General features: G+C 42.8%; 1 protein-coding gene across 1 annotated transcript in view; it reads right to left on the reverse strand.

Moving 5' to 3' along the window:
- Positions 1-12,312, reverse strand: part of TUNAR (transmembrane neural differentiation associated intracellular calcium regulator) — a 162,040-nt gene extending 149,728 nt beyond the window's left edge. The window contains exon 1 of the mRNA XM_085061456.1: positions 11,861-12,312. The gene's annotated coding sequence lies outside the window, so the exon portion shown is untranslated. The remainder of the gene's footprint in view (positions 1-11,860) is intronic.
- Positions 12,313-14,583: the final 2,271 nt, after the last annotated feature.

Below are 14,583 nucleotides of genomic sequence, written 5' to 3' on the forward strand. Positions count from 1 at the left end.
ACACAGCTTTCAAATAATTTGGCTCATACACAAATATTTGTACAGACTTATCCCAAGGCAAAATCCTGTAAAAATGAAAAAGTACTTCTTTTTCTCAGCCTACACATAAATATTGGTCCCAAAGAAACAAACATTACAGAAAGCACTGTTTGCATTTCAGTGTCTGCAGAGTCAGACCCTGTGATCTGACATCTTGACAAAATTATAAATTGGCATGTAGAAAGCACCATTCATCAAGGGAAACTAAGGGAAAAACCAGTTATTAACTCTCAAGGTCAGTGTAGGGTGATCAATATTATTAATTGCATGTGGATAAGTTGAGACAGCAGTTCAGCACTTCAGCAATTATCTGAGATTCAATACAAGTATTAAATACTAACAGTATTCAATCATGGGTGCTTAAGAAAAGAAGCTCCCCATTCTGCTCACCTTTTGCAGGTGGAAGAAGAGCTCCTGCAAAGTACAGAATAGCTGGATACCTTCAGCCCTGTGCTCACAGCAAGTGTATATGGGAGTCACAAAGGTGACATTTTGTCTGTCTTTTCTTTCTTTACACTGGAAACAGAAGGCAGCACAAAATGCCCTGCCTTGATGACATTTCTGACTTTACCATAAGGAGAAAATTCCCAAATCCACCCAGACAGGCTGCTACCAAGAGATTGCAGCATGACTTTATCTGTGTTGGAACAGGAATTGGCAAACACATATTAGAACACGAATTTGGGAAGAGCAGAGTGCAGTAAGCAGACATGCTTGCTTACACAGCACGCAGTACCACAAACATTTCCACCCACAGTCCTACCAATTAGTCAGAAAAAAATCCCTGCTGAGTTACCCAACTTTATCATAGACAAAATCCTAAATCCAGGTTTCACTTACCTGTTCACTTCTAAATCTTATTCAGATGGCAAGAAAACATAAATCCCTAATTTTTAAATGCAGGAACATTTTAACTTCTACAACTTCATCATAATTAAAGTATTATTCCTCTCCTATTGTCATGCTTTCAGCTGATTTATCACTCCTATTTGTCTTATTTGATCACTCTGTTCCCACACACCAACTTCTGTGGCTAAATACATTTTATGGACACTCACTCACCCCGTGGTTTGGGGAATGGGAGGATCCTGAACCTTTTCCCAATACTTGGTTAACCTGGGCCAGAGCAGACAAACTCCCAAACAAAAATAATGTGTATTAAAATCTGCAAGAGTCCTCAAAAATATCAAACCCTTTTTTAAGTCCTTGGCCTGAATGGCCAGACCTTGGCTGTTCTCACTGCAACTGCTGGGAAGAAAGAATAAGCACTACAAGGTTGTTAGTCATACCACTTGTTGCTTGCCTGAAAAGGCCTAATTTGCTATGGCGATAAGCAGAGATGAGGAACCTGAACAGAATAAAAGTCTTGTTCTTGCTTTGGACCAGAATCTCAGGTGGATATTAGTATTTATAAATTCAAAGACTGCCACTGGTTCAGAGCTAGATTTCAGGCGTTCGTCCAAATTAAATCCAAAGCTTAAACCTTTTGACATGAGCGTTGCTCTCCACCAAGCATTTGTGTAATTAATATATCTTTTTTAAAAAACCTTAAAAAAACCCCCAACAACCCACAATTCAAAACTGTATCAAATGAGCTGGAAAAGTACAGAGAAAAGGAGGCATTCAGTGAGAGCCCAGAAGCCATAGCTCTGACTTACATAAGCAAAGGACAAGAAGTGTCTCCTATATAGGAGAGTTTCTTTCCCTGTCATGATCCAAACTAATAGTGAAGGTGGGCTTGCTTGTCAGATGTATTCCAAAAGAGGGACAACATTTTCTAGTGACAGCATTAGCCAACCCCAGTGTGCATGGGGCCAGCATTTTCCTCAAACCCACTGTCAGCATCAGCTGTTCTTCCCACCAGCCTAACCCCAGTGAAATCTCTCCCTGCAGCAAATAACACCTGCTGAGGCACCTGCTGCCCTGAGGCAGGATGACTGATGGGGAGGTTGCCTAAGCTTTGTTCTGACGTATTAAAGCTGTGACAGCATCTGGAGGACCAAAGGGAGGATAAAAATCAACTCAAACCATTACAAGAAGCAGTAAAAGTGGATGTGAAGTCCTTGATTTCTGGTTATTTTAATCAAATTCTGCCTATGAAAATTTGCAAGAGATACTGGTGCTGGTTCAAAAAAAGAAAGAAGTACTGAGGGCTGAGCTGAGGGAGGCACATGCCTGGGGGGATTCACTGAAGTATTATACTTTCAATTATGTTGCAAAACCCACTGCAGTTATCTCCTACTTCAGGATGCCAAAAGTATCCCTCTTGCCTTCCTCTGGGCACTTCAGCAACTTCTCTAGGATGCAACACGCTCCCAAGTGTTCCCCCAAAGACCACTGGATACTACTCACCCAGCAAAATAATCTCTGCTCTATTCCAATCCCCTGCCAACGCTGGACTGCAGCAGCCTGGTACTGTTCCTGGCATCACGTTTGTTTTGACTCTCTCTTCATTACACATTGTAAGGTCATTTAGAATCTTTACAAACAAGGCATCACATGAAACAGACACAGAATTGTTAGTGTCCTTTTGTTGCTTGATCTCCTTAGAAGTCCAAACAAATACACATGCCACTCTGCAGGGATCTAAGCACAGAATAGTGACCATGAGGAAACTGCTCACTGCCAAGATCTGCTTAGCTCTTTCCTCCCAATACCTCTATAGACTCTACTTGATATATAAATGTGCATTTTTCCATATATAGATACCAACATGGAAATCAAGAATAAAAAAGTGGGCTCTGTTTAAAGTTTCAGTCATTCATACAACCTAGATACAGATAAAAAGCTAAATCTAATCAAAATGGCTGCAAAATATTAGATTTTGGACAATTATAGAGGCAAAATAATATTGTTTAATGAAATCAAGTTGACACTATTACCTTCTCACCAGAGCCATCAGACCACACTGGTGAGAGTCAGATTGTCATTGATGTAAGTAAAATTAATCCCACTGGAACTAACTTAGCCTACACTCATTGAAGATTTACCTTCTATTTTTCTATAATTTCTTCCACTTCCAAATGTCCCCAGGGTGATCAGTGAATTGTGGATTTATACAGTTTCTATTGCACTTCTCAGACATTCACTGTTGCTGCACTTTTTTAGTTGTCCCAGTTTTTCCCCTCACATCTCCTTTAAAAACTTTGCCCATATAATTCACTTAAGCTTCTAAATGAGCTACCTCTATAAAGAGCATGTGGGTCAGCCAGCCTTAATTTGAAAATGTCATTACTCCTACACTAAACTTCTCCCATCAATCCCACAGCAGCCATCATGGTTTGCATGCCTCCCAGAACAACCCAAGTGAAATTGTGGTCTCTTCATCTTTCAAAAAGAATGAAAATAGGAGGAAGGAGTAAGAAAACACCACCCAGGTGTTTTTAAATTTTCTGGGGCCATAGAGTGAGAAATTAAGCTTATTTCCACAGATCTTTTGGGCTGCAAAGGTGCAAAATATTACCTGGAGAAGGAGAAAAACGGTAAGCTTTTAGCTTGTGCATAGCTCAGTTCCAAGTATCTTTAAGTCAAATTCATTTTGCAAAGTTCAGAAATTTTCAAGATGCTCCTGAGGTTCAGAATTTCATTACTGTGTCTCCCATATGGCCTTTCCGGCAGGTAACTGAAGAAAACTGTTTCTGGGTCAGCGGAGTTAAAAGGATTGCATCTGAACTAAAGGTGGGATGCTTTTCACTTTCTTAACCTGAAAGTTAAACAGCTACAAGCTTAGTGTCTCTCTGAAGCCAGTTTGATGAAAGGCACTTCTTTTGCTCCTTTATTAGCTATTAAAATAGGCTGAATAGCTTGCCCTCTGGAGCTGCTTACCTACACATTTAACTCTAAATGTCTCTGGAAACCAGACTTGTATCTTCAGCCATGAGGGACTGGATGCAGCTGGAGGTGAAGGTGCTTCCATCCAGGTGTCAAATGCAGGTGCTGCGTCCAGGTTGCAATCACTGGGAGAGTTTGCTGATACAGTAAGCAGACCCTAGAGAGCATTTCATCCTACCCTGAAGCAAAAAACTATGTTTGCCTGTGTCAGTTGACTGCTGGAGGTGTCGGGTGTGGCCTGCAGCTTCCAGAACAGCAAAAGTTCTGTGCTAAATCTTCAGCTCTCCGGGGATGTCCCACTTCAGGGCATCTCAAATGGAACCAGACATGTACATTTAAGCAATTGAACTGAGCCCCTGATGCTTGGGCACCTCTCTGGGCCTCTCTGGCAGGACTGACAGACCATCATTGACTACAAACTGAGCACAGCCAGCCATTTCACATGTAGACAACTCTGTGCAGATGCCACTGTTTGCCTAAATCATAGTAAAACCCACCCAGGTTTTACACACTGGCTGGGACACAGCAGCACCACAGCACAGTGCTTTTCAGCATGTGCATCCCACCACTTACTGCCCATCTTCCCAAGGAGGACACACACAGCACAAACAAACCTAATGTCTCTGGTCACTTGTCACTGGCACTGCAGAAACAGGCTCAAGAACAAACCCTACTCTGTGGGTTAACGAGTGTTAGTTCATTGATTAAAAAAAATAGGTTAAGGCATTGATATAAGGGGAACAGAACCTGAGCCCTGGAGGAAGGATCTCCAGCAGAGTCATGAGCAAAGCTTAAAGAGTCTGACAATTCCTGCTTTGGCATCATGACCACAGCCCCCGTACAAACTGCGGTAAAAGGTCAGGGTCTCCTCCTGAACTGTCTGCTCTGCCCTAATTACAAGCAGAAGAGAAATGTAAGTGCCTCTTTGAATTTCATCAGAAAGCATATGGAGTTGTATTATCATGGTAATAGAGGTAATACACATTTGTTGAGCTCCAGTGGGGCATAGCAACAAAAGCAGCAGTGTGTTTAGAACAGTATATTTTCTTAACACCTACACCAGACTCTGGATGCTCTCAGCTATGCTTCAATATGGTAAAGAAAATAAGTACTTTGGGTTCAAACTTAGTATCATTCAACTGCCTGTTTATAAAGAAATTGTAGGATATGTTTAAAATATGAGTGCAAGGTCAGGTTCTTCAATCTCATGAGCCAATCTGGAGTTAAGTGAGTGAATCACTCATCTGCTCTGTGAACTAATAGGAGGAGAAAATCAACTCTGAGAAACCAATTATGGTTCAATACCACCATCCTCCAGGATGTGATCTCAAAGTCAAGTAAGTATCCAGAAATCAATCTCTTGGACTCTTTGGGAAAGTTCTGCTTGCCAGAACAGAGTAAACTTGTTTTCAGAAGATCTAAATGGACACATCCAAACCAAAAAAACAAGATGGCAACACAGCACGGTCAACTAGAAGCAGACACATAGTAACCAGGAGGTAAAATTATAGTGGTCAGATTACATTTAGCATTTAAAATTCCAATCAAAGCAGGACAGTGAACATAATGGAGTATTAACCCCCCACCCCAAGTGAAATATGGATTTGCCTACCTAATAAACCTCAAACTGATAGGTTCCTGCCATATTCTCAGGATATCAGTGTCCAGTACTCTTTAGAAAAGATGTTGTAGGGCTCCATAATGCACTCTTTATGATCTCCACAAGAAAAAATATAGTGTTAAATAATAATCTAGAGGGGCCTCAGATGCAGTGTCCTGTTTGGGACTGCAACATTTTGTGCTGAACTTGGAGACTGCATTCCCTGGTGGAATACCTCAAAGCAGAAAGGACTTTAAACAGCAAGCTTTCAGTACTCATAGTCCCTGAAGTCCTTGAAGTAAAAAGGTCCCTGTGAAAGAGAGAGGCTCTATTTCATCCTCTGTGCCAGAGTTACTATATAAACCACCATGGCCCCTTGCCTGGATTTGGAAGCCCTGGGCATGATTTTCAAAGAGACCAAGCACCTAAAGTTCCAGCTGAACTCAGCAGTTCTAGAAAACAAACTCACAACAGCTGACCAGACAAAATTATATACCACGTCTGAGAAAAATTTGATTTAATTTTCTGTTAACTTTGGCTTCTCCAAATAGAAAACTATATAGTAAATTCTCCTCAACATGAGATTTGAAGTGTCACTCTCCCATTCCAGCTTTTTTTGTGAGGTAAAAAATGGAAAACAATTTGTCCACCAACCTAAAGATGCTTTGGTCATGGAGGAAGGGGACAAGAAGAAGAAAAGTAATCACAAACTGCATAGTTACAATTTGTCTTACTCTGGCAAGATGGTCCGGAGATATATACATATTTTTCTGCTAGGTAGAGCCCAGCTTAACAGCTACAACTTGGACATCTAGAGGAGTTCACAAGATGTTAATTAATGACAATTAACACAAAGCTTTCCCCCAAGACTGTACCTATAATCTCTATTTCCTATTCCATAGTCCTGTGACTGAGGACAATTTTCTTTGTCTTAATGATTAATAAAGTGGTTTTGAAAATTGCTCTGGGCAATCATCACTGAGATCTTATTGTTTTATCTATCCCAAAGTAGTTTTGGGTAACGAAAGAGATGTCAGATCTGTCTGCAGTTCTGCTGATGTAGAAATAACAAGATCACTGCATGTTGGTCTGAGTCTCAGACATGAAAACCAGCTCAAAGAAACATTTGCTGATGGCATTGATGTGCAAGTGGTTCAGGTTTTTTGTAGGGTCTTAGTTTTCTTGAGCTTTGACAGTTATGAGTGTTTTCATAAATGCAAAGAAAGGACTCAAACCTACTGACCCTGAAGCATTAGCAATTCAACTCTACTGTGGATCTTGCATTTGGAAAAGCCCACAAGCCTGTATATCATCAAACTGTCACATCAGGCAGCTGAGTTACTGTGTGATGACATGAGCCACAGCATCCCATGGTATCAGAGAGGGGAGTTGTCTTGCAGAAAAGAGCATTGAAAACGCTGAGCAGTGGGACCCTCGGGACTGTTGGGGAGCTGAGTGAATCAGCCATGCTGCTCTGCTCCATGCTGCCATGGCAAAACTGACTTTGCATCTAAATTAGCTAATTTAAAAGTGTCCTGAGCACCTCTGCACCATCCTTTCCTCCCTTATGCGACTGCATAAGAAAATTTAAAGGAAAAGGCAAAACACAGTCTTTCTAAAATCTACAGCTTAGTTTATCATCCATAAATACAGCACTTCTTCAGGCATTTCCTGGCTGTTGCTTTTCCATACCAAATACCCAGTGGAAGTGCTGTATACTAGAGCTTATAAATATGAAAATAATTGCACAGAACGGAGCAAAGAAAAAACCAGCAGGGTTAATCCAGAAGCCTTTGAACTATTTTTCTCTTATAATTTTTGTTACTATAAATCAGTATTTCCTAATCAGCAGAGCACACTGCCATGGTGAGCTGTACAAATCTCAAGAATGAGGCACAGCATCTTGTGCCTTCTAATTAGCTCTGCTGGCATCATTGACTCTGGCTGGGCACCAGAGTCAGTGCAGCTATGAGTGACAAGGCTGTGAGGAGGAGGGCACAGGTAAAGAAGAACACAAGCCACAGCAGCATCACACACCTGTGAGAGGGAGGCAAAGAAGGGAAGACCCTAGGACTGAGGGAAGAGTACATAGAAGAAGAGATCAGAAGAAATGGAGAAGGACTCACAAGCAAAAACAAATGCGAAAGAAGGAGGTAGTAGTCCTGTTGTCTGCCTAAAAGAGCAAAGAACCACTGGTTAAAGCTGATGAAAACTGTACATTTGTATTAACAAAGGTTCTGAACATGAAATACTTGTTAAAGATTTGGTGGTTGGTTGTTTGGGTTTTTTTTAAGCTATTCCACAGAATCCTACTGAGATTTCTTTCCAGGATGACATGGTCAGTTTCTCAACCTTCACTGACAGCATAGAAACAGGGAGGTACCTTTGAAGCAGGATGTGGGAGCAAAGAACACAATAAGGAGTCCAAAAATAGTCCCAATTAGCATAAAATTAAGATTAAAAAAAAACCTGCATTGTTAAGGCTAAAGGTATGGATTCTGATGGATTCCCTCTAAGGGAAAAGGTATGGATTTTCCTCTCAGCTCATGCAGAGTATTCACTATAAACATACAGGGATGTTGTTAAACAATGTTGACATTGACATTGTATCTAATTAATTCATGCATAGCATTGGGAGGGAAATTTAATACATTCCCTCTTATTCCTTCTTCTGAAATTAGATGCTTTGTCATATTCATTTTCTATTTTGCTATAACCAAATTCCTTTCTTTTTTTTCATACAGTACTAGACCTGCTTCTGGTGAGTGACGCTAACAGTGGTAAAAAGCATTCTGCCAGCCAGCCCGTGCCTTTACCTAACACGTTGGAGGACCACAACTACTTTGTTCATATTTTCCTTTGCCCATGAATGCCTTCATCACAAAGCTGCTGCCTTGGTGCTACCCACAGGAAGAGCTTCCCACCACAGCTACCACTGATGCTCCTCAGCTCTGAATTTCTGCCCTCCTGTAGTTCCCCAGAGCAACCTCTTCATCCCCTATGGGATTTAAAATTAAAAAGCAGTGTGGAAGCTTTCGCAACAGTGTTCACCTTCCCAGACTCATGAGCCTGAGAGACACAAGGAACAACCTCTGCTAAGCTTTGTCAGAGGCTGGAAACAGGTCACTCATCCCCTCATTGGTTCCCCACCTCCCAGGGCAGCGGAAAGCAGGGTTTGGCATCACATGGGTGGGATAACACCACTGCAGAGCAGGACAAGTCACAGCCCTGACACAGCATGGAGATGGAAGGGATGGTCAGGGCTCCTTTGGACGTGCAGCCTGGCATAGATATGCAGCAAGCTCCCCTCTCTTTGTTTCACAATATCCTACCTGGGCCAAAAGGTCCTTTGAGGTCTATCTAAATTACAGTGGTTCCTTCTTGTTTGCCCATGACAAGCCTGTCCCAGTTGGAGTTAAAACAGATTAATGATGAGGCATGACTCTTTCCTGCAAAAACTTTGCTCTTTAGATACTATCATCTTTCTTTTTTTTTTCCCCTACTTTATATTCTGTCTTCAATCAGCTTATAAAACAGAAGTCTATATCTGGGTATACAGAGTATGTGCTTCCTCAAATTATCTCAATCCTGTTTTTAACTCTGGGTAAAACTGTTACCTTCCACTTCTGCAGTGAAATCGCTGTTTTTAATTAAGGAAGGCATATTTTTGTTGCAGATCAGCTGTTTCATACTAAGCTTCTTCAAAACTTTTCAGTGTACCATCTGGAGCTGATGATTTGCTGCTTTTTAAATTATCGATTTGTTCCAGCTCTTCCTTCTGACACATCTTGATTACCAGAAAAGAGCAAGTCCCAGTAGGTATCACTCTGATATCCTCTGTGCCGAAGAGTGCTGCAAACAAATCATTTAGATTCTCAGCCATGTCTTTATCTTCTTTAATTTCTGCCTTTAATCTTCAGTGATCCTGTTTCTGAACTATCAGTTAATTATTCCTACTCTTCTGATTGGCAAACCTGAAGCATTCTTATTTTATAACAATTGTTTTTTGCAGTCCCCCATATTTCCTTTTTATTTCCCTTTCATCTAGTCTTTACACTAATTAATAAACCAATATATTGGAAAACTAAGGCTAGATTTTCAGATTTGGAAGGGTTCCCTGACACTCAGTTGTACTGATTTCTTCTTTGCTTGCCCAGTATTACTGTTGTTGGCAACATACATGCCCTCCAGACTCTATTATTGTTCTTAAGTGGAATTCATGGCATCTTCCTCTACTCTTCCCTCAGGAGCTTTCTTGACAAATCCTCTCAACACAACCAAAACCCAGATGCTCTGAAATTTCAGTCACTTTTTTGTGCTTATTTTCCACTAAACTACAGCATTGTATTATATCAATATGTCTGCTAGCAGCTTCAGATGCAATCTTGTCTTGAATTCCTTCCTGCATATTGATTAAGAACCAAAAATCAGGATATCAGGATGTATGCACCTAAAAAAGGTGGCATTTTGATCTGAAATTTCATAGGGACTTATGCCTCTGGCCTAAGCTGGGAAAAAAGGCACCTACCCCCTGTTTTAATACTTTGGAAAGGCAGTAATTGGACAGTAGCTGGCAAACCTGGGGTGTGAAATCCATCACAGTAGCACCATGGAAACTGCTTATCTGCAACAGTGCGGTGATTAGAGTACTTACTTCCAGACATGGAAAGGCTGCATGGGAGGGAGGTCATGCCATCACTGCCCATCTCAAATTAAGCAGTCGGCCACCTGGCAGGGAACTAGGAGGGAAGAGAGCAAATTCTTCCATGTGTTGGGACAGGGTTCCTGGCTCAGTAAGAACAGCAAAGCTTCTGGGGTGAAAGGAGGCCTGACACTACAGCTTGGTGGTTTGGGGTCTCAGAGCAGATAGGTCTCCTGGGTTTGAGTCTGTGTGCTGATCCTAAGCACTTTATTTTACCCCTGACCTCAGTGCAAAATGGCCCCTAAAACAAAATATGTAACTGACTGTCTGGTGCCTGCTGAGACTCCTCTTCAATATAGAGGAAGAACTTAGCTTTTTGAGACAGAGATGTGCAGGACCACATTGACCAAGATAAAGTTGTGGCCTGAGCCCTGAGCCATCTCCTGTTCAGAGCACTTACTCCTCAGGCCCAGGGAACATCCAGCTCCTACCTGAAAACTTGACAGTTGTTGTTGTTCGGCAGAGTGAGCTGAACTTTACCTCAAGTTCACACGAAAAGCAAAGGAATTTGAACAGGCTTGCTTTGGGCTTGTTATACTCCTTCCTGAATTGCTGTTCTTTAGCATTTTCTTCTGGTTTCCTTCTGCTGACACACCTAAGCATGGCTGGACAGCAGAGTTTCTCAGCTGCTTCCCCACCCAGCTCATGCCAAATCATTATTCATGTAGCAAAAGCCCTCACAAAGTGTCAGCTGAACTTTAAATCGTTTATCGTTAAGAAGAAAAAGATTAGAATCCTACCACTGACCATTGAATTGCTGTTAATGATTTAAAAAGAGAGGAGTAGAAATGCAGCACAACAGACATGATCCTCAAATCCTTATACCATTGGCCTCCCCTGTCGGTCTACTCCAAGGGAGGTTTGGCCATCCTCTCTGTGATGGCTCTTTCCTCACCAGCCACTTCCCCTCTACCACTGGCCATGCTCATTTTAGCCTCAGAGAAATGGGTGCAACAAATTCCAAATGGCTCATAGCAGGATGGCAGCTGCAATGAGGGTGTCTCTGAAACCCACCCAGATACCTGCAGGAGGCTTGCTTTTGGCCTCTCTACCAGCATGTAGAAAGATCTCATTTTGGTTATATCCACTCAGATAGAAAAGACCTCAGGCTGAAGAATGGGGAAATTAGATTTATGTCACTATAAAACCCTGGTCACTGCCTGGTTACACATGCAGAAATACTCAGAGACAGAAGCCCTCCTGTAACTGGAGAAAGGCCTTTGGTGTTCCCTTCTATTACATATTCTTCAAGTACCCAGTCTGGTGACTTCATGTTGCTACAGTCGTTCCCAGGGTATCCACTAACCTGTTCCAGTTCCTGCTGATGTTTTCTGGCCACATTTGAAGCCTCTGAACCAAATGAGATGAGAGGATGCTAATAAAACAGCAAATCAATAGAAAACGTCACCACAGCCCTTTGACCTCTTGCTCTGCTGAGGAGCTCTGGACCAAAAGAAACCCAAATCCCCCTTTGCCACCTCAAATCTTCCCATCCCGAACCAGCCTCAGACCTTCGCACTGCCAGGGCCCACAGGTGCCCCGGTGGCGGCGGGGCGAGTGCCTCGTGTGCCGGAAGGGCTGCGGGTGGCCCGGAGCTGCTGCGCGCCCCTCGCCCCGCTCGCCCTGCGCGCCCCCGCCGCCCCGGGCGCGCCCTCGCCGTGCGGCCGCAGAGCCGCCCTTGCGCTTACCTTAGCCAGGCACGTGTGCGGGACTGGCGGCCGGGGGATGGCGGGCAGGCTGCCGGGGGGCTGGCAGGGGGCTGGCAGGGGGCTGGCGGGCGGCGGGTCCCCCGGGAGCCCCCGGAGCGGGCGCGCTGCTCCCCACGCGAGGCTGCGGGCGCCCGGCGAGCGCCCGGCTGGGGCACAGCGCTGCTCAGGCGGTGGCTCCGGTGAGGGCAGCGAGCTGTGAAGCTGCTCCCCGCCTCGGCGTTACCATCTCGCCAGCCACGCAGTGCCGGCGAAAAACATCGCCTTCAAGCGCTGCCGTCATCTCCAGCGAGGGCGCGGGGCTGGCTGGCCGGGAATGGCATGGCGCACCGCACCGCCATACGCGCCTGGCTAACACCGACACCTCCTGCTCCCGAAAGAAAACGAGCACCCCAAAGAGTAACGTGCAACACAGATGGAAAACAGGGAGGACCGCATTGACAGATGCTTCTGGGTCAGGGCTGTGCCGCTTCCCCGGTCCAACAGCACCATCTCCTGGGTGGCCTCGGCCGCTCGCCCTGCGGCCGGCAGCTCAGCCCAGAGCATCTCCCGGGGAAGACCCTCCGCAGCTTGCCTCTGCCATCAGCGAAAGGTTTCGTTTATTTGCTCTCCTTTCAGGCGGTATCACTATTTTTGTAACCGTTTCCTTTCACATCCTATTGCTTGTCTTTCATGAAGTGTCACAGATGGAGGAGTAAATAAAAAAAATACTGAAGAATTCTAGATTCTGTATATTTTTTAAACCAGCAGTACAAGACATTCTTGAATACAAGCCCAAAATCTGCTTTCTTCTGAGCCGTGAAGGTTTAAATATGTACCCAGTCTTCATGGAGCACATTCTCTTTGAAGTAACAAAAAGTGCTGCTTCTCAGAAAATACCAGTATTTTCTTTAAGAAAAAAATCTACTTGAAGAGCTTAGACAAGTGTTTGGAGTTTAGACAAGTGAAATGATGGAAAAGAGCAGAAATGATAGATTTCACAGTGTTACCATTCAATGGGGAAATCCTGTCTGACAAGCAGTATTTCAAAGATACTCCCTATAGTGTGTGTTTGAAAGCTCTAAAATGCTTATTGAGAGAGCCCCTGTAAAAACATGTAGTTTTCACTCTCTAGATCACAGGTTTAAGAGTAAACGCTCCAAAACATTACTCTCTCTACAGCTTTTACCATACAAGTGACAAATCACTTATGTATTTCAGTTTTCATTGGTCTGCAAAACAAAGATTTGTTTCACTGTTTTGAAGATAAATTGTATATAAAATCCTTCAGGCTTTGAAGGCTGTGCTCATATAACAAGCAAAAAAAAAAAAGTCAATGATACTTTTTTAAATTCAACACTCTTCCCAAGCCCCTTTTAAGTTAATTTACTGTTAAATGCCAGACAAAATTTTACAGAACCTCATCTGTATAAAATGCTAAGTAGGCCTCTTGTGCAAGCTTTAACTTAGGAGGGACAAGACGTAACCATAAATACAGACACACACATGCCTGCACCTATGCAGGAGCAGTCTCATGACTTTTTATGTAAAACTGCTTCAACAATGAAAAGAAAAAAAAAAATTTCCCTGTTGTTTGCTAAATCAACATCTTTCATTGGCAAAGTTGCTTCAAAATTCATTTTGAACTTGGCCCTTGGATTCTTCTTAGGTAATTATAAACCATCACCACCTGCACATACTTAAGGTAAATAAGGTCCTTTGGAGATTACATCATGTATTTGTACAGCTAGAAAAAAGTTACTAGTGACTCCATCCTTAAGGATGTTTAGTTTGTTTGTTTATTTACTCTGATTCTAAAGGTCTTAAAACATTCATGCCATTTGAGAATAAAAGTCACTCTTAAAGGGTTTTATTTCTTCTTGAAAAAGGAATATAAGCCAGCAGCCTGCTGTCCTGTCAGCATTTCTGCTGTCCAGTTGGGATGTGCTCCTCAAAACTGGGAAGATAGAGGTGTTTGTTGATTGCATACAGCACTGTGCATTCATCTCAGTTACACCCTATGACTACATGGATTTTATGGGGTACCATGGCTTCTAACTAAAACCCTTTGCTCCTGGCCTCCTCCCTCACTTCCAGAGAAATAAGGCATGAGTAAGAAGCTGGATGATTTTAAAAAAAAAATTGTTGAAAATAAAATCTGAATTCACTTAGCCCCTTTAGTCATATTTTCTGTGTAACAAAAACCTGCTTTCCCGGGGAGATTCCAGGAAAGGCTTCAAGTAGTTAAATCAGTGAGGACTTTCTGTGGCCATGATCAGGTCACTTCAGAGACAGCGCTGCTTTGACAGAGCTATTAAATGAAACAAGCAGCATCTCAATGAAAAAGTCAAAACCAGATAATGAACAACAGCCCTTTACAGAGCAGTGTGTTCATCTCAACCTTTTCAGCCAAAAAGCAAGTTTGAGCCAGTACTATTAACACTCCAAACCTTTACCTTTCCTTATTGTCTCTCCACCTCTGCTCACAGACTCCTTAACAGGTAACACTTATCTTGTAACTAATGAATGTTTTTTTCTTACACAAGCCTGTAATACGGATATTCAACACCCCTGTGTAAGAAGATCTGGTTTCTGCAGAAAGGACATGCAAATCAGATTAGACAGGGATTTATTGATCAGGCTGCCAGCTCTGCTTTCTAATATTGCCCTTCTTAGATGCAGGCACTGACAGGGTCTTACTCAGATTCTTGGTGCCAGCTCAGGAG

The sequence above is a fragment of the Lichenostomus cassidix genome, chromosome 5 (genome assembly GCF_008360975.1).
Source record: "Lichenostomus cassidix isolate B80296 chromosome 5, HeHo_3.0, whole genome shotgun sequence".
Taxonomy (NCBI): Eukaryota; Metazoa; Chordata; class Aves; order Passeriformes; family Meliphagidae; genus Lichenostomus; species Lichenostomus cassidix.